At 43.3% G+C, this 20,039-nt stretch overlaps 1 protein-coding gene across 8 annotated transcripts in view; it reads left to right on the forward strand.

Moving 5' to 3' along the window:
* LOC135394341 (uncharacterized) overlaps positions 1 to 20,039 on the forward strand; it is a 79,282-nt gene that overhangs the window by 15,098 nt on the left and 44,145 nt on the right. For 6 of the 8 annotated variants that reach the window (XM_064625039.1, XM_064625038.1, XM_064625033.1 and 3 more), the window contains 2 exons: positions 4,246 to 4,410; positions 4,764 to 5,601. The exons of the other annotated variants lie outside the window; for them this stretch is intronic. The gene's annotated coding sequence lies outside the window, so the exon portion shown is untranslated. Of the gene's footprint in view, positions 1 to 4,245; positions 4,411 to 4,763; positions 5,602 to 20,039 lie in introns of those variants that run through there. 8 annotated transcript variants of the gene reach the window in all.

Raw genomic sequence — 20,039 nt, forward strand, 5'->3', positions numbered from 1 at the left:
ATACAGGTATGCAATAGCATTGAAGAGGTATCACACAGAAAGAATCAAACACAATATCTTTTATTAACGTGAATCATACACACAAGTTTTCAATGAATCAGAATTAAAATGGAATAGCACATTTAATCAAAGAAGATACTCTCAATCAATACGATTACAATCAAAATTACAAGTTTTATTATAAAAAGTATAATATTCCTATACGTGAGCACCAGCATTGCAATAGTGGGGTTTTAATTTATGAAGTTACAAGTTCTGATAAGTAATTTCAGGCACAATAGGGAAGCTAATTTGAATATGCCTTATTCCAACATGACACAAATTTAATTAATCATTTTCTTATTAAGTGAATAGCCCAGACGTAAGGAAATAATCAGAAACAATTTAATCAAAGAAGATATATTCTTAATCAGTATGACTACAATCAAAATTACAAGTTTTATTATAAAAAGTATAAGATTCCTATATGTGACCACCATCATTGCAATAGTAGGGTTTTAATTTCAATTACAAGTGCCGATAGATGTAAGTAATTAATTGTGCACAGCAGAGACCAGGAAGACCATGGGACACATAGAGGGACGACACGAACACAAGAGGAAATAAAATCTATAACAAAGGACACTACACATACTTAAAGTAGACAATCTGAATCATTACAATCAAATTACAAGTTTTATTATAACAAGTCTGAGTCGCGATCACTATCATTGCAACACTAATATTTTCCTCATAATCGTGTTTCTTATTAAGTGTTTGAATGAATTTCGAGCACAACATAGAATCTATGTTGCATATGCCTAATTCCAACATGAAACAACTTTTAATTAATCAGTTTCTTATTAAGTGAATAGCATAGACGTGAGGAAATAATTCGAAACAACACAATGAATAGCTAGCATTATATGACAAACTGCATTCTGCGCAACAGAGACTGTGAAAGACCACAGGAAGACAGATGGACGATACAAACACAAGAGGAATTAAAATCTAGGACACCACATCTAGTTGAAGAAGACAATCTTAAGAGGACATATCGCATAGGTCTCATCTCAAAAATGAACTTTTTTCTGCGATAGATGTCGCCACACGCGCGGCCTTCTTACTCCTCCGACTTTGTGAGAAGTCCATTGCGTCTCTGATTGGAGGACACGACAAGCCCACGTGACAGGCGGAGACGTGAGCTGGGTTGTGTTTGCTTTATTTTTAGATTTCCTCCTTTCCTCCGATTTGCTTTTGCGCGGTGTATTTGGTTGTCTCGTGTTTGGTGTGTACGTTTTACTGGCATTTCTTGAACATGCCGTGTGACTGTCACGTACCGCCGTTACAACCTCGCTTTCTCGTGGATGAAGATTGCTCTGATCGGTAGCAGCGGGCTAAAGCTTTTCACCCGATACGCAGAGACTGTCCGTGGAGGTGTCTATTCGTGATATGGTGATCGTAGTTTTCAGTTTTCGTGGTGTCACAGGATCACGTGTCTCTGAGAGTATCGGGGGACTCCAGTTGAGCCGAATAGCGATTTTTGTCAGAGGCAACGGTATCCAGAAAGGACGCGGGGTTGTCGACGGTCATATGACAGTGCAACATCCCGTTGCAAAACATCCCTGCTTTTCTTGCCAGTGACATTTACGCTGTTGAACCATGACGTTCGTTGCTGTCGATTGGTGTCGTGAAAGCGCTCCCTTAATCGGCTCGCATTATTTCATAGTAGAACTCAAGGCCGGTGCGCTCGCACAGGACTGCTAGCAAATTTCGATAGGGTTTCGCACTGCCCTTTAGAGCATTGCGCGGGCCTTGTCGGGCCGGGCTTTAAGTTTTTCGCACGTGCCCGTGCCAGGTTCGGACTCAGCAACACATACCATGGTGCGGCATGTACGTCAACAGACTTCATGAGACTCGACAGATGAATTTTTGTGTCCATTTTCATGCCTATTTCGTGTAACGGGTCTCGGTTCTTCTTCTCAATAGGGGTTAGGAGATGTCAGCCAGATGGCTACGGCTTGCTACTCCAAATTCCACACACATGCACTCACACACGTTGGGGCCCACAGGCGTGGTGGGCGCGTTTGGACAGCAGAAGGAGCGTCCTTCAACAAAGCCAGAGAGGAGCAACGACGTACACACAACACCGCTTTCTCCGTGAAGCAGAGTGAGACGCTGATCAAGAGGAAAGCCGAAGTGTGGAGTTTTCAGGCGTAGTGCAGGGTTCTGCACGACCCGCTCTATCCTGCGGTGTGGATCCCGGTTTGAAATTTCCCGCGGGTAGCGGGTCGGTTGCAGGTGATATTATTGACACCCGCGCGGGTTGCGAGACTGTTGCGGGCAGCGTTTTTGGCACAAGCACTGCTGGCGGGTCGGCCACGAACAAGCAACGGCTACAGCAACAACAACGAAGAGAGAAGATCATACCAAATAATAAGTAAACAAAGGCGTCGCAGCCCCTGCTGGTCGGGTCCAGTTGGGTGCAGATTTCATTTTCTGGTAGAGCGCAGGTGACGGGTCTTGTCAGAGGAGGTAGGGGTCGGGTATGGATTTCACCCTCAAATAATGGGTTGCACGTCATACGGTCCAAATGCCTATTTTGTCCAACTACCAAGTGTCCGTCCGGCTTACGCGAACATTTGGGAAAACAAAATGCGTGATAGCGCTTTTCTATAGAAACCGCTGTCTTGTCCCCCGTCCCAAGTTTCTTCAGCTATCAAACAAACCAAACAGTGCACATATGCACAGGTCATGCGCATTTTGGCACTGTAGTCGCCTCTTGAGAAGGGGTAGAGCACTGCATGGGCCGGATTTTCAGGCCCGTGCCCTGCCCGTACACCAATATTTCCATACTGAGGCCCTATCCAAACCCACCTCTGCTCTAAGTGTTCCCCAGGCTCGCAGCGGGCCCGATGGCCAGTCCCATTTGTCCATTCCAATTTTCTTTCTGTGTTCTCGGGAAGGATAGCTCCATAACATACCCGAAAATCGTGCCAAAATCTTGGCGGCGATTTTGAGTAAATGGCCGCCGGATTTGGCCAATTTCGTAATACAGTGTGCGTGCAGACGGCAGGTGTCAATTTGTTACTTCCTTCACTATTATTTTTACTTTTTTATGGGGTTTAATGCTAGCCGGGCCTTCCTCAACCACGATAAAAATTTCATAATTCCAAGATAAAGCAACCTGTCTTCCAGTCTGTTCAGGCTGACGTGTTGAATTGTTTGTCTGAATATTCGATATTTCGGACGCGACTGTTTATCATAGTATAGTTTGCATCAATTGTGGACTATCCGATTATTATCCTATTATTATTTCCGCGGCAATCAAACTACGATTTCATTTTCACCGGCAGAGATTGCCATCCTTTCCGCGGTGCATATACAGTTCATAAAAGGAAGCTTTTGACCACTCGATAAATAATTTGTTGTTTTTAGTGTTTAAACATATGATCGTCCCACTACAGCGAAGGATTCTTAGGAATACATGCAGAATGCTCATGACAAATAAATCCGGGTTTGGGTAGCGTGCCGCAAAATCTTGTGGCAAACGTCCCCACCCTCACGGTCATCGCAATATATTTGGTTTGGCTGGTCCATAAGGCCCTAAACCAATGTGCAAAACACCACAAACGCATTTGATTTTATTTATATTTTTGCATGCGGTGGGTTTGTTGTGTGGGCCCCGTCACAGAACATCCGAGTCTGCATGAGCGGGCTGCCAAAGGCTTGGTCGTCGCGTCGACCTCAGCGAGCAGACGACCAGACAGCCGTGGAGAGGAGGACTGCAAAACGGCACCAACTGCGTCTCGCGCACGGCACAGACGCACGCATGGTTCTCCCTTGCAGCTTCTTCGGAGATTTACTTGTTTAGCGTTCAGCTGACTTTGCAGTTCGCCGCATCACGCATTGTGATCCCAGAGAAACGTAAACGATGAAAGGCGCGTTGGTTGGCAGTAGCCAGCTGAAGTTTATGACGCGCGACAGGTTGTTTGTGGACGCTGACGTGGAAATCGTCACTTTTAGCTATCCCGGAGCTACAGCGGCCCGTCTGAGAGAAAAAATCCATCGACTGCACCTAGCAGTAGACTGGATCGTCATGTATATCGGTGGCAACGATATCCAGGATGGGAAGAGTGCCGCAGCTGTTTTGCGGGAAGTCTCAGGAAGTACAGGTTGCAACGATTTCAATCTCTGTGCTGCTAAAACCCATTTCCTCTGACACGCCAGGGAAGATTCGTTTCCATGAATTGTCTTCTTTCACAGGGTACCGTTGAGGTGGCGAAAGGCTACGCGGAGCATATATTCCTGTATAAGCTGATGCCACAGACAAGGCGGCCTGAACTTTCTGGCACAATTCAGGGATATAACGCGATGCTGCGCACGATTCCAGCTGTCCGTGCCGGTGACGCTACGGTGTTGAGCATTGACGTGAGTAGTCGCTTCTCGAACGCTAACTCTGGAACTTCCTGGTGGTCATGGCAGGTATTTTATACAGTATGCTCATTAGTTTTGGAAAAACAGTGCGACAAAAAGTAACTGGGGCTACCTTTGTGGTGCTTGAATTACAAACAGGTGCTGGTCTTGATGTGGTACCTGTTTGTAATTCAAGTATCACAAAAGCTAGTTTACAGTTGCTTTTTATCGCGCAATTTTTCCGAAAATAAAATGCGTATGAAGTACTGGCACATGCCTACCAGGAATTCCGGTTTATTCGTATTGCTGTCTTTGTGAAGTGCTGTTTGCAAAAACATTCCGTATATATGTTCAAATATCTTTTCCAGCACAAGGTCTTTACCAGGAACAAGGAGGTGAAAGAGGGGATGCTTTCACGTGATGGCTATCACATTTCGAGGGGACGGGGGTTATCGTGCCTAGCAGGCATCCTCCGCACAGCCCTCGTGAAACGCTATGAACCATGGCAGAAAGCACCGGGTCCGCGTCGAGGCATCGTACTCAAGCCAATGGAGTCGTGTGAAGAATGTCGTGCTAAGGGACACCCCACGAGTGCATGCAGGCCTGTGCGCTCACCATTTTAGCCGCCATGTCATGACGACACAGAACGATGTTACCACCATTACCTGCTGTATTATAACAACCACGTCATCTGATCCCCAATCCTATGCTCACTTCTGTCAGCAGCAGCAACGTAGCCAAAGCTTTTTGTAACCTGTTCCTCCTGCCATCGCATACTTTACCTTGCCCCATGATTAGTGTACAAATGGCCCTCATTTTACGCAAGACCTGCCTGATAAAATTTTGTAAACAACTATCATCATTCCATTGGCGATTTTGTAATGGCTCCATGCCGTCTGCCAGCTTCCGGCTGGGCTGTCTGCTCGTTACCCTAGGCACCCTGAGACCGGTAGTTTCCTTAGAAGTTGGTCCAGGGCACATATGCCCCCCCTCCCTGTGATATTTCCTGGAGCAGAAACTCTAAACACAGCGAGGTGGTGCATGATAATGCGTGTGAAATTTGAAATTGAAAGACTACTGCGTTGCTTGCCACTATTAGTGCGAGTCACTGATGCCCACTGTAGCCTGAATGAGATGGCTGGGTATTTTCCTACGGGTGCAACTCGTGCAATATGTTTTGGTTAATAAAATATATTATGCTTCATAGCAAGCTTTTCAAGGGAAAAAAATGTATTTCTCCTCAAATTCGTATTGTGGTCTGTACAGATGTGTTTGCAGTGTTCCCCCAGACTCAAGTTTTTCTTCAGATGAAATCTGGTCAAGGTGACCAATAGCCATTGTTAGTAACCACTGGTTCACAGATTCCTGCAAGCAGAAAATCCTAGACAGCCAGCACCCGAAAGATTAAAAAGAAATCAGTAGCATGTGTTCACTATTGGTAGATTGGAGATATTTTATTGAAGAACGCAGCATGTATACATCGTCACGTTTTCTGCATTACTTATGCGTATCAGCTCATGCTTGTAGCCTCAGAATGTTCATTCGTGGATACAGTATCCAACAGAGCACATTTCATCATTGGCGATGTGGCATAAACATATAATGAAGTACCATACAGTCCGCTGCATGTAGGCGCACTTGGACATGAAGGTCTCGCACATACGGCATCAACATATAGCATTCTGGTGGACAGAGCCAGATTCATAATATGGGAATAGTAAAAACTTGGAACGTGTTACTCAGCAACGAGTTTCCTTTTCGAGCAATGAAGTAGCAACTGATAGTTGCTTTTGCCATGCTTGTCAGTTGGCAGCTAAGGCCTCAGAGTGTGTGTTTATGGAAAAAAAATGTCCAACAGGGCACCATTCATCATTGACCACATAATGCTGAACCAGGTACAACACTGGCAAGGGCAGGTGCTTCATAATCAGGGAGAGAGTGGGAAATTTTCAAATGACAGATAAAGACAGTAACACTTAGGAAGTTTGACCTTTGGGCGTCTGGCCATCATATCTGCAATAGTACTGGAAACCTGAATCTGAAAAGGCAATTTTCATATGTTGAAATGACACCCAAGTAAAGGCAAGATGGCCCGGCCTCGGTGGCTCAGTCGGTAGCGTGTTCGCCTTCTGGTCCCGAGATCGCGGTTCGAACCCGGCCGAGGACACCAGCAACTTGGTGGTGGCTTAGACACGCCGTCTTCCGCGAGGGACGTTAAATACGGGGTGCCGTGTGGTGAGCTTTCATCGCACGTTAAAGAACCTTCAGGTGGGCAATCCACAGACCGACCGCTGTGGCGTCGCTCATAATCTCAGCTGTCTCGCGACGTAAACCCCCAATCATTATTAAAGGCAAGATGGCAAGAGGACGTAACGCAGAGCGCCATGTTGGGATGTTGCTCGTGCTCAACAACGCGGGGACCTGGCGACAGTTGGGGGACAGCTCTGCACAATTATGATACTTACCGACCTTGTCAAAATATCAAAATGGATAAATACTCAGGATGTCGACATCTGAACAGGCTGGTGGAGCTTCAAAAGTGCTAGGAACACCATTCATGTTTCTTTCCACAATTTTCATACACTCAAGCCAAGGTAGAATACCATGATGGCCTCACACATATAGCATCAACGTGTGGACGTGTTTCAACAATGCCTGGGAAGAACGATGGTTTGGGGACAGCTTTGCAATATTTTCATACACTCAAGCCAAGGTAGAATACCATGATGGCCTCACACATATAGCATCGACGTGTGGACGTGTTTCAACAATGCCTGGGAAGAACGACGGTTTGGGGACAGCTTTGCAATATTTTGATACACTCAAGCCAAGGTAGAATACCATGATGGCCTCACACACATAGCATCAACGTGTGGACGTGTTTCAACAATGCCGGGGAAGAACGATGGTTTGGGGACAGCTTTGCAATATTTTCATACACTCAAGCCAAGGTAGAATACCATGATGGCCTCACACATATAGCATCAACGTGTGGACGTGTTTCAACAATGCCTGGGAAGAACGACGGTTTGGGGACAGCTTTGCAATATTTTGATACACTCAAGCCAAGGTAGAATACCATGATGGCCTCACACACATAGCATCAACGTGTGGACGTGTTTCAACAATGCCGGGGAAGACGGTTCTACGGTTGGGAGATTGTGCACCATTCTCATACTTAGATCCTCACGTGCTGATGGCTGGATTCAGATTTCACACTCTTACGCCATGTTTAAAATATGACAAGCATCCCACGACTAGTCTGTGGATTTATACATAGAAATATATTAGTATATGAATATAAATATTTAGGAAAATTGAAAAATATGCACAGATATGTACAGTAAAAATGGAAAAAGGTAACTTAAATATGAAACACAAACGTGAAGATATGCAGTTAAATCCTGAGCAAAAGTCGAAGATATGTATATGGAAAAACATTCAGTAAATTATGAAGCAAAATGGATGAATATGCATTAAAACACTTGGTAAAGGGGCAGCCGCACAAACTAAATGACACGTAAATCCACAGTCTAGCCATAATTACAGAACAGCGGCAGGTTAGTTATCTTTACGTGTCTTCCGGCTCTTTCTGGATGAATCGCCCTGATTGGAAGTTGTTTTGGCGGCATCACAGAGCGAGGCAGCCTGATGGTCACTCTTCTTGTTATCTCTGAGCTGCAGCCCACGGGACTGACCAGGGTCAACCAATTCTGGTACAAGGCTAAGCGTGTAGAACAGTTGAAGGTGGCCAATCATTTTGCTCCAGAAGCCCATTTCTCTCGATCTTCTGGACAAAAATTTCCTCACCAGAATATACCACAAAAAGACAAAACTGACGTCGAGTGATGTGGAGCTGTCCCTGCACCTGATAGTGGTAGTCATGGTTTTCCTTCAACGAAATATTACCAGAGTTATCAATAGTGCAAAAGGTGATTTTTTGCCCGCACTCCCTCCACAGGTGTAAGGGACCGAGCCGAATAAGGGCACTTCACTTCCACGACAGTGTCGTCACCGACAAGCCCATCAGGTGTTGCAGCAAGTTATGCAAACTCCCGATCAACAACAAGGCCGCATGGTGAAACAGTCACCCCTAACTCATCCTGCAGCTTAGCAATTGCAATGGGCTCAGTGTCGCGACCATATCGGAGAGCCTCAGTGTCAAAATGACCATAGAGCAAGGAACGAACAGTACTTGCACTGCTCGTTGCATCTTGCATACCTTGCCAAAATTAGAAGCGGTGAGTCGCTTTCGCCTCTCCTGCTTCCACAAAGCTCTCCCTTCTTGACCTCGAGTATCAGCCTCGAGCTGCTCTGCATCTGGTTGGGAGAGCACAAGGGAATCCTTGTACGCCGCACCTAGGAGCTCGAGAAGGCCTGAGAAACCAGAACCTATAGACACGATACCGTTCACTGCTGAGGAATTGACGTCCATGCGTTGTTGAACAAGTTGATCAACTGGTGCCTCCGTTGTGACTACATCTTTCCTCAGACACATCCTGCACTTCAAACTGAAAGAGCTACACAGACCTCGCCGATGTTCTGATACAATTTCCATGTCAGCCAGGCCGCAACCAAACGGACTATGTACCGACAAACTTTGCAAAGACGAGAAGAAGTGATCAATCTCCACTACACCCCCAAAATCTCTCAAATCTGCAGGGGTTGGGGTCGCAGGTTCCGTCCCATGCCTGCCTCTACCACGTAAATTCGCCAAGTCCTTCTTACGTTTCCGTTGTCCGTAGACGTGACTTCGAGCCATAATGGGTAAATACTATGAACACGCAGAAAACACAAGGACCGAGAGCAAATGAACAGGACAAGAAAGTGAAAAAAAAAAAAAAAACGCGTAACTTAGCCACGAAGTCGTCACTTCAGGACGAACCGAAACCACGGACGCCGATCAGCTGCTGCGCGCAATACGCGGAGGTTTACAAGCGGAGTACGTTTGGGCGCTGCCAGAGCCGTATATTAAAATGGAGTCTGGCCATTGGGAGAAGTCACAAAAAGAGGCTCGACCTGTCAATCACAGTTTCGCTCCTCTGATTGGTTTGCTTTTTATGAAGGGGGTCGCCATGACACCATACTGCTACCCAAAATGGCGACGAAAACAAACAGTGAAGCGGGGATTTCGTGACAAAAAATTTTCACAGACTAACCTGATTTTACGCTGCAAATGTACATCCTAATATAAATTTCTCGGAAATCAGTTTCAACTTATGCTCATCCATCAATATCTAACTGAAAATAATACATTTTGTCGCCGGTGTTAGGCCTAGTGAACACGGCGATCACAACGAAATCATAACAAAAACGGCGCTGTGCTGTACAATCTTATTTTTAACAGCTGGATTTCATGGATATAAACATTCTTGCCCCTTGTATTCCAACTACTCATGTAGATTTGTTTAAAAATCATACCGACAACAGAATGTGTCCTAGCAGGTGATTCTGCCGGCAGCGGTACAACGACGGAAGCAGACGACAATTCCCGACGTGCCTTACGCTCCCTAGGTGGCGCTTATCAAATTTGCACTAACAATCCACTACTTTTGCAGATTGCGAGAGGTATCCATTTCAATCCCATCCAATCCACTTGCCACCCAAAATGGCGCTGCCCATGTTGGTAGGGGGGCAAATAGTGAGGATAGGCTGATTGATAGCGCCCCATATTTCAAGACTTCATTGGTCGGAAAGCTGAAAAAGTGGGTGGAGCTTCAGGTATAGGCATGACCCATTAATGGCCAGACTCCCTTTTAATATACGGCTCTGGGCGCTGCGAGCGGACGGCGCCGTCTTCCGGAATTAGTGGTAAACGCGCCTTGGATGCATGCCTGTAAAAAAAAACAATGCTAAAAACACACAAAAGACGGGTCATTTGAATCCTGAAACATGTCCCCGGTTAACCTCAGAAGTGGATTGTTTTTATTTGCCTTCATTTATTTATTTGGATTTTTTGAAGCTGGTAGCGACAAAATTCGTTTCTTTTTCTTTTTTAAAACACGAGAGCGATATTACAAGCCCCAGAGTTAAGAGATCTTGACGTCCATTTTCGAATGAGACATTCCGCATTCCGATCTGTCTCATAGTTCGGCGACAAAACCTATGTGAAGTTCACATAGAAAACAGAGGGGTTCCCACCTTCAGGGGTCCGTAAAAAAATCCCGCTACTAATTACAACGCTAGAGCGATATTTCAGTTCCCAGAGTTAAGAGATCTTGACGTCACCTTTCCAATGAAACGTTGCGCATTCCGACCTGTCTCGTAGTCCAGCCACAAAACCTATGCGAAGTTCACATAGAAAACAGGGGTGTCATCTTAATCAGTACGATGGAGTTTTAATTTCAATTAAATTACAAGTTCTGATAGATGTAAGTAATTTCGAGCACAATAGGGAATCTAAGTTGCATGTGTTGTGTTCCAACGTGACACAACTTTTAATTAATCAATTTCCTATTAAGTGAATAGCACAGATCTAAGGAAATAATGAGAAACAACGCCATTAACAGCTAGCACTAATAGAGAGCCAAACCTGTGCATCATCCAACATGTAAACAACAGATGCATGCAGGAAAATAATGGCAAAACAATCTATCAAAATGAGAAACATTACAAATTTAATAACTTCCAACTGTGACTAGCACAGACTTAACGCTGAAGAACAGAGGAACACTCTAAGCGGCGCATTCTCCAACACGTAAACAACAGAGGAAAATAATCATTTGAACCATCATAAAATCATCCTCGTAACTTAATCTAATCGAACACTATGCAATTTTCCTTCTAGCAGACACTACGAACCTTACTTTGTTTTATGAACCGAACACACAGAAAATAGACATGCTACAATGAGAAAGACTCTCGTTTTTCACCCTTTTCCTCAAAGCGGGGAGAGCTTATCTCTCTATCTATACAACCAAAGGAAGCAACTGCGCATGCTTTGTTCACTCCAAGGGGTGGGGGTATATTCCATTCCTTCTTTCAGCAAACAGGACGCTCTCAAGGTCAGATAAGATAGTACAAAGGCGATATATTTTATTGTACAATTATCGCAAATAGATGTTGGCGTTATTCGATTCTGAGGAACACAACAAGAATGCTATCAAAACAAACAATAGCCAGCAAAAACTAAGACCAGACATCAATATCAGAGCAAATCGGTTTTAGACAATCATTTTCTAAGCAAACGAGAAATATCATGTTAACATCAGCGAAGCAATACTCAGTCAAAACGAGAAGCATTGCAAATTGAATTAGTGTACTTCGAATTTTCGTAATATCTTGCACCAGAAAGTTCTACATAGATAAATCACACAGAAACAACATATCTGAAATGCAACTCAGAAATATGACGCGTTCCCAACTGAGAGATTATTTTTATTAATGTCATTCGAGTGAACAACTGAAACAAATACAAGACAATAATTATTTCAGACAGCCATTTTTCTAAGCATGCGAGAAATATTTAAAATTTTTCCTATAGAGGAAATCAACGGACACAACTAATACATCATGCATACATAATTCCCAACTCACAGAATATCAATCGAGTGAACACCTGAAACAATGTCAAAAACAATAATTAATTCAGTCAAATCATTGCTAAGCAAGCAGCGTGAATACACCACAGAATCTGTACAGAAACTTGTCTTTTTCAATGAACAATCAGGATCAACTAGTGGGTTCAAACAAATAAGCGACAGATAGAAGCCGACAACCATAAACTCCCCCACCCCACACCCACGTCAAGATAGGGAGGGGAGGATTCTCGCGCGGCATTGTACACAGAGTCATTGAAAGTACACGTTTTCTCTTACACATCACATCTTTTCGTAAATCAATTTCTATAATTCTCATGGCAACACGGGCGGGATATTACAAACATTCTAAACCAGATAGCATAACAATTTTTTAAAACAATAAAATGAGCATAGATATGCTTTTAATTAAGTGTAGAGGCACACTTGAAAACAGAACAGACAATTGCTCTACGTTGAAGAGATGGACATATTTTGTACTCGTTACCATAAGTCATGGGAAGATGTGATAAAAAACTGCTTCGAAAAAGAAGAGCCGCGAAATGATTCCATTATCCCTGCATTTCAATACGTCCTAGACATGGTCGTATTCGGAGATATGGTCCAAATTACAGAATTGAAGGCGCAAGAATTTGTATGCCGAATCTACAATAGTTATAAATATATCTGCACGTCAACATCGGAAGGACCACTGGGATTGATGGTGGAGTTTTTGAGGTTGGCTAACGAATAGTTGAAGTACTCTAAACCAGATGTAATTGTAATCATTGCAATGGGCATTGCATTAATCAAGAAAGCAGTGAGATCAAATTATCATATACAAGCGGTCTATATCGCACGATTCATTATGGATTTGTTGAAATTACATCTAACCATTGACATGGAAAGTACATAAAAAATCTTAATCGGGTGATATGTTCCACTACCACGGCTACGCAATTATTTTCTTCTACCAGTTCTTGCAACAATGTCGAATGAGCAGAAGTTCAGTATTGTTGTACAAGGTCTGATGTATCATCACTTATGGAAACTCAACGAACATATCAACTACGGTGGACCACCGGACGACTTTCATCTAATACTCTCTTGTACGCCATTCAAGAATCTTTATACAAAGGAAGGAAACATCAATAAGAGATTGTGCAAGTTCGTGGCAACTAAGTGCAAGTTACTGAAGCGATACAAATACGGCGACAACGTATCGATTGCATTAATCAACGCTGGATTCAAGAGACCCATAATAAGACATCACTATATGATGCATTCTCAATTCATCAATCAAGACCACAAACGAAAACTTCAGAGTTTGGAATAGGACAATTGTAATTTATCGAAATAAATAAATGTATAACTGAAATAATAAATGTAATATTGGTCGTTACTATGACGAATTCTATGCATCGCAACGAAAACAGATTGATTGCGATTGTATTTAGCATGGTTAGATTGAGAACAATGATTGCTAAGGAAACGAATATTCCACACTATGTGCAAGAATTCTCACATGGAATCAGCGCTGACAATCAAATAGGTTTTACTCGACTACACTCTGTACAACTTCAACATCCGAAGGATATAATTGCAGGAGAAGAATCGGTCATTGAAATTTGGAGGCATGATACATCTTTGTTTACAAAGAGGATCACTAATCTTTTGCGAAAACTTATCCTATTTCGTGAATTAAATTGCACAGTATGCATATTTCTCAAACAGCTGAACTAGATCTCTTACTATAGCAACGACAAATGTATAATTGAAAGAATGTCTGTAACATCTTTTGACAATATGTGTTGAAAGGAATCTACTAGGGGCGTTCAAATCAAACCGGGACTTTTCATTTTTCGAAAAGTAGAATGAACTTACAGGCGAGAAATTAGTTTTATTTTTCAATGTAATTTCCAGCTGCACTACTGCACTTGTCCCAGCGTTTCACGAGGGCTTGGATGCCAGCAGCGTAGAAATCCTTACCGGCGTGTAGCAGCCATGATCGGACCGCATTCTTGACCTCGTCATCGCAGCTGAAGTGGCGGCCCCCAAGGAACGCCTTCAGTGGCCCCAAGAGATGGAAATCGCTGGGGACGAGGTCTGGCCTGTAAGGGGGATGTGGCAGCAACTTCCAGCGAAGTTCCTGTAAGGTGCGTGTCGTGAGATGCGCGGTATGCGGGCGTACATTGTCCCGTAGGAGGAGGACTCCTTCGGTGATGAGGCCCGGCCGCTTTTGCTTCAGCGCCTTATGCACATCCCTGACAACCTGGCACTAATATGCACTATTGATCGCACGATACGCACTATTGATATCGAGACATGTTATCCGTCGGTCCTTGAGGATCAGGCGCTCCACAACTTCGATGCTCTCAGGAACTCTGACACTGGGCTCTGAGCCGCCCCGGCTCAGGGATCGTCCTGCCCTTATGTACGGCCGTCTCGGGACAGTTTGCACCACTCAAACGCTTTGCTGTGGCTAAGTGTATCGTGGCCATACTGAGCCTGAAGTCTTCTGTGAATTTCAGGTGACTTTACGCCTTCATTCACGACAAACTTCATGACAATTCGCTGTTCGATGTGCGCGCTCACCTCGTTGTCGGCCATCTTCTGTTTTGCCCAAACTTTGGACCACCACGTGGTGAACGCGGAGGCGTTGCGTGTGAAAATGACGAAAAAGAAGTAGCGTGAGCCATTTGTACACTCAGGAGACAGGAAGTCCCGTTTTGACTTGAACACCCCTCGTATTATCAAATGATGCGACGCAAATGGGAGATTTTACAAGCATGACGTGCAGGCGAAGTCTACAATTCTAATCACACAATACTCGTAGCACACAGCACACAAAACGATTATGATATACATTGTAACTGACAATACTGATTTTGGGAGATGCGAATCACACAATTGTCATCAGAAATGTTTAACCAATATACAATGAGGATGAGCACCATATATAAGCACAATGGAAGATATGTTATCTTAATTATAATAAGCAAATATTCCTTTTGCAAACTTAATCATTATAAGCACCACAGGTCACGAATAAACGTAGATCCAATTCACAAAATGTACCTGAGGTTTCCCGAAGACATACTGAAAAATTATCGCCCTATTCATAGTGTCATAGCATACGGGGGCATACTTTAGCATAGTTTTTTTTAGCTCATAATCAGGTAAAACGCAAACTCCACAGCAAAGATCATTTTCTTGTTTAAATTTTCAAAGTCAAAACTGTACACACTTTCCTACAATTTTTTTTAGATGTAGATTAAAAAGTTGTGCATATAGTCACACATCCTATACACGATATTTGATTGTTCATTAAATGCTAAAATTTATCGGATCACTTCCAGAAGATGTGGAGACTACCACACATCCGTAAGTGTTTAATTAAATTTACTTAAAACTCGAGGAAAAGGTCATTCGCGTCGACGAAGATGCTTCGGCAACACGCTGGGCGACGTTTCCCCGACGCTAAGGACGTTCCCGAAACCGAACGCGATTTTGCGCCCGACGCGTTAACGCGGTACCGCACGCAAGCGTGTTGCTTTTTTCCGGAAATGAGTTCGTCGACGCGGATGACCCTTTCTTCGAGCTTTAAGTAAATTTCATTCGAAAAATATTCGTAATTATTAATCCCCACGGCATAGAGAATCCACATTGCGTTGTAGTGTATATAGAAAATATCAAACTCTTCGATTAAATTCGCTGTCATCGCGAAAAAGTTCTTAAAACCTTCGCGTGTCAAAGTGAGCGAGCTAAAACTTGCGTATTGTGAAATTACACTTTCTACAACTCAGTTCGTAAATTACAACACCCGTTCAAATTTTAATTGAACACTTACTGATGTGTGGTAGTCTCCACATCTCCTGGAAGTGATCTGATAGATTTGGATCAAATATCTTGTATAGGATGTGTGACTATATGCACAACTTTTTAATCTATATCTTAAAAAAATTGTAAGAAAGTGTGTACAGTTTCGACTTCGAAAATTTAAACAAGAAAATGATCTTTGGTGTGGAGTTTGCGTTTCACCTCATTATGAGCTAAAAACCTATAAAATTAAAGTATACCCTTTCCATTTGTAGTGCCCGTATGCTATGACACTATGAATATGGCGATAGTCTTTCAGTATGTCTTCGGGAAACCTCACGTACATTTTGTGAATTGGATCTACGTTTATGTGTGACCTGTGCTGCTTATAATGATTAAGTTTGTAAAAGGAATATTTGCTTATTATAATTAAGATTTCATATCTTCCATTGTGCTTATGCATGGTGCTCATCCTCATTGTATATTGGTTAAATATTTCTGATGACAATTGTGTGATTCGCATCTCCCAAAATCTGATTGTCAGTTAGAGTGTATCTCATAACCGTTTTGTGTGCTGTGTACTATGAGTATTGTGTGATTAGAATTGTAGACTTCGCCTGCACGTCATGCTTGTAAAATCCCCCATTTGCGTCGCATCATTTGATAATAGATTCCTTTCAACATACATTGTCAAAAGATGTTATAGACATTCTTTCAATTATACATTTGTCGTTGCTCAAGAATAAGAGATGGGTGGTTCCATCTCAACTCAGGCAGGAGGGTCCGGACACCATCACCGATTTCCTTTGAAAAAATATATGTTGTACCGCAACACGCATGAACAGAGGAGCAATAAATATTTTGGCTCTATGTGTTGTGGTCCGCAAAAAAAAAAAAAAAAAGAAACAGCAAGAAATTGACTCGGCGGAGAAGCTTTCTGACTGAGCGACTTCGACATTTTATTCCTCGCCAGCGGACGGTCCCAAACTATAGATGTTTTTGCGCAATATGTCAGGTACAACGGCGTACAGCCTGCGTAAACAGCACGGGTCAATTCTGTTTTGATCTTCAATTAAAAATCGCCAAAGTTGCCACAAAGTTCAGATTTTTGTAGTATTTGTCTTTACGCTGTACTCCTCCTATGCACGCCATCGAGATATATGAAGTACCGGCGTATAGGTCGAAGCGTGCTCTTTAAATTGATATCAAATTTGCATATCTGTACCTTGCACCCTTTCGGCGAGACGGCGTAGAGTACAGCTATGCTCTCAAGAATTGGGTTTTTTGGACTCTCGTTTCTCAAAAACCCCACCTCTGATTTCCTACCTGAATCGTCCTGAATCCTACCTGACCTACCGTAAATTGTGTGCTAGCAATATACTTTGAGTCTTTCTGACTCGTTTTTCCCGCAGTCTAATCTCAGTACCGTGCATGTGAAGTTCAGCGACGTTCTGAGTCGGTGGCTTCTGTTGGCAACATGAACACCAAGTACAGTAGGGATCGCGTGTGCTGTGCCGACTGTGCGGTGCTATGGTAGCCATCTTAAGCCAAAAAAATAGCAAGAACTATGCTTTTGTTATTAGAAGCCAGTTCCCCAGAAGCATACCGGGCCTCAAAAATGGGAGAATGGAAGACAGTGCGCGCGGCCGTTGGAATCCAGTCTTGCCACATGTGGACGAAAAAAGTGGAAGGAGATGGACGTGTCACTGTCAAGATGTCCAGAGTTTCCGAGGAGCAGCCAGAGAAGAAAAGAAACATTAACGGCGGCGTCCAGCCAGGTTATACCTCACAAGTTACGTGATCTGTATTGTCGTTTTTCTGGAAGATATTGCATACAAGTAAACCAGTTCTTGACGACTGAGTGCTTAAAACGTGTATGGTTCTGTTTTACTGCACGCGATTGTTACATCTTGATGGTGTCACGGTTCAAGGCAACAAGCTTCCCGGCATTCCCAATTTGTTCCGTGCTACCCTGAATTGTGCTGAAAGGGAAACTTCCGTTTCGCGGAAACATGCAGGTCATAGCCTGGGCTATGTCACTACCAAATATGAAGGAGATCGGAGGTGTTTTTTTTTGTGAAACGAGAGTCCAAAAAATCCCATTTTTGGGAGCATGGCTGTACTCTACACCGCCTTGACGAGGGGGGGGGGGAAGGTACGGACATGCAAACTTGACATCCATTTAAAGAGCACGCGTCCATCTCCTTCCAGTTTTTTAGTCCACATGCGGCAAGACTGGATTCCAACGGCCGCTCGCAGTGCCATCCATTCTTCCTTCTTTGAGGCTCGGTATGTTTCTAGAGAACTTGCTTCTAATAACAAAACGGTCTCTCGATTGTTTGACTTAAGATGGCTGCCATTGCACCGCATAGTCGGCACAGTACACGCGGTCCCTACTGTACTTGGTGTTCATGTTGGAAACAGAAGTCACCGACTCAGAACGTCGCTGAACTTCACGTGAACGGCATTGAAATTCGACTGCGGGAAAAACGAGTCAGAAAGACTCAAAGTATATTGCTAGCACACGATTTGCGGTAGGTCTGCGTCCTGAGCTCCGCCATTCAAGGCCGGAGACGTCGGAAATAACAGACGCCAATAATCCTGTTAACTCTCTGGCGTGGTTCTCCCGCACGAGATGTATGTTGTGTGCTCCGCACACCACGTTTGTTGCGCGCTATCCCGAGTTGTGTTGAGAGGGAACCTTCCATTTTGCGTACACATAGCCTGGCGGCCATAGCCTGGGCTATATAACTACAAAGTATGAAGGAAATCAGAGGTGGGGTTTTTGAGAAACGAGAGTTCAAAAAACCCAATTCTTGAGAGCATAGCTATACTCTACACCGTCTCGCCGAAAGGGGACAAGGTACAGACATGTAAATTTGATATCAATTTAAAGAGCACGCTTCGACCTATACGCCGGTACTTCATATATCTCGATGGCGTGCATAGGAGGAGTACAGCGTAAAGACGAATACTACAAAAATCTGAACTTTGTGGCAACTTTGACGATTTGTAATTGAAGATCAAAACCGAATTGACCCGTCCTGTTTACGCAGGCTGAAAGCCGTTGTACCTGACATATTGCGCAAAAATTATTGTTTGGGACCGCCCGCTGGCGAGGAATAAAATGTCAAAGTCGCTCCGTCAGAAAGCTCCGCCGCCGAGTCAATTTCTTTTGGAGTTTTTTTTTTGTGGCGGACCACAACACATAGAGCCAAAATATTTATTGCTCCTGTGTGCATGCATGTTGCGGTACAATATATATTTTTTTCAACGAAAATCGGTGATGGTGTCCGGACCACACTGCCTGAGTTGAGATGGAATCACCCAGATCTAGTCCAGCTGTTTGGGAAATATATACACTGTGCAATTTAATTCACGAAATATTATAAGTTTTCGCAAAAGATTAGTGATCCTCTTTTGTAAACAAAGATTGATGTATCATGCCTCCAAATTTCAATGACCGATTCTTCTCATGCAATTATATCCTTCGGATGTTGAAGTTGTACAGAGTGTAGTCGGGTAAAACCTATTTGATTGTCAGCGCTGATTCCATGTGAGAATTCTTGCACATAGTGTGGAATATTCGTTTCCTTAGCAATCATTGTTCTCAATCTAACCATGCTAAATACAATCGCAATCAATCTGTTTTCGTTGCGATGCATAGAATTCGTCATAGTAATGACAAATATTACATTTATTATTTCAGTTATACATTTATTTATTTCGATAAATTAAAATTGTCCTATTCCAAACTCTGAAGTTTTCGTTTGTGGTCTTGATTGATGAATTGAGAATGCATCATATAGGGATGTCTTATTATGGGTCTCTCGAATCCAGCGTTGATTAATGCAATCAATACGTTGTCGCCGTATTTGTATCGCTTCGCACGAACTTGCACAATCTCTTATTGATGTTTCCTTCCTTTGTATGAAGATTCTTGAATGGCGTACAAGAGAGTATTAGATGAAAGTCTTCCGGTGGTCCACCGTAGTTCATATGTTCGTTGAGTTTCCATAAGTGATGATACATCAGACCTTGTACAACAATATTGAACTTCTGCTTATTCGACATCGTTGCAAGAACTGGTAGAAGAAAATAATTGCGTAGCCGTGGTAGTGGAACATATCACCCGATTAAGATTTTTTATGTACTTTCCATGTCAATGGTTGGATGTAATTTCAACAAATCCCTAATGAATCGTGCGATATAGACCGCTTGTATATGATAATTGGATCTCACTGCTTTCTTGATTAATGCAATGACCATCGCAATGATTACAATTACATCTGGTCTAGAGTACTCCAA

Source organism: Ornithodoros turicata, chromosome 5 (assembly GCF_037126465.1).
Source record: "Ornithodoros turicata isolate Travis chromosome 5, ASM3712646v1, whole genome shotgun sequence".
Taxonomy (NCBI): Eukaryota; Metazoa; Arthropoda; class Arachnida; order Ixodida; family Argasidae; genus Ornithodoros; species Ornithodoros turicata.